Here is a 985-nt window from a genome sequence, read left to right as displayed (position 1 = left end):
GGTTTAACCCTCTCCAGGACAAATCTATTTGATTTCCTAGCAGTCCATGGTATTCTCAGTACTCTTCTCCAGCACCACAGCTCATAAAGCTCAGCATTACTGATACTAATTCTAGCCCTGCTCAGTCTTTCATCTTTACTTCATGTATGGCTGTCAATTCAGCACCCGAGTTCATAAGTTATTTTTCATTTCCACTTCACAATCCCCTTCATCTCAGTAATTAACAAAATTTAAAAACAGAGTCAATGATCTCATATTACAGTTTTGAGAAACAGTAGAGTTAATGATTAAACGATCATTGGCAGGCTTCAATCTGGGTCTTCAATCTGCCACCCTCCCCCCACCCCAAACCAGTGTTCTTTGCTGTATTATCTGGTATACTCATTTACGTTTCAGTATATTGAAGTTGGGTGAGAGTGTGTGTATGTGCATGTGTTATTTGGAATAAGTATCATGTAGATGGAGAGGAATCAATGCCATTGAGTTGTGGTGCTGGAGAAGAGGCACCTCCTTTATATTAAGCCGTGCAACTGCCTTGAAGCTTTTGCTGTAGAAAGTCAAGGACTGCATTCTTCAATATGGATTGCATCTCAACATCAAGAAAACAAGTATCCTCACCACTGGACAATTGGAAGCATCACAATGTATTGATAAAAGATCAAGGTTGCTAACAATTTCATCTTGCTCAGATCCACAATCAACACTCTTGGCACCAACAGATAGGAAATAAAAAGAGAAGTTGTTTTAGTAAAGTCTGATGTCAGGGACCTCTTCAGAGTATTAAAGAGCAATGATTACAGTCTAGAGACTAAAGTGTACCTGATTCAAGCCATAGTCTTCTTAATTTCTTGCTGTGCATTTGAAAGCTTAACAATGACTAAGGATGCCAGCTCTGGCAGAAAATCGCCTGTGACTTCATCCATAGCCACTGGTGAGAGTCAGCGCCCAGAGCCATCAGGGGCTTTAAGCTCGTTGCCCACTGCTG

Source organism: Elephantulus edwardii, unplaced genomic scaffold, assembly GCF_000299155.1.
Source record: "Elephantulus edwardii isolate Elephantulus edwardi_28Jun2011 unplaced genomic scaffold, EleEdw1.0 scaffold00016, whole genome shotgun sequence".
NCBI classification, from domain to species: Eukaryota; Metazoa; Chordata; class Mammalia; order Macroscelidea; family Macroscelididae; genus Elephantulus; species Elephantulus edwardii.
The sequence above is the reverse complement of the archived record's forward strand: the minus strand, read 5'-3'. Positions refer to the sequence as shown.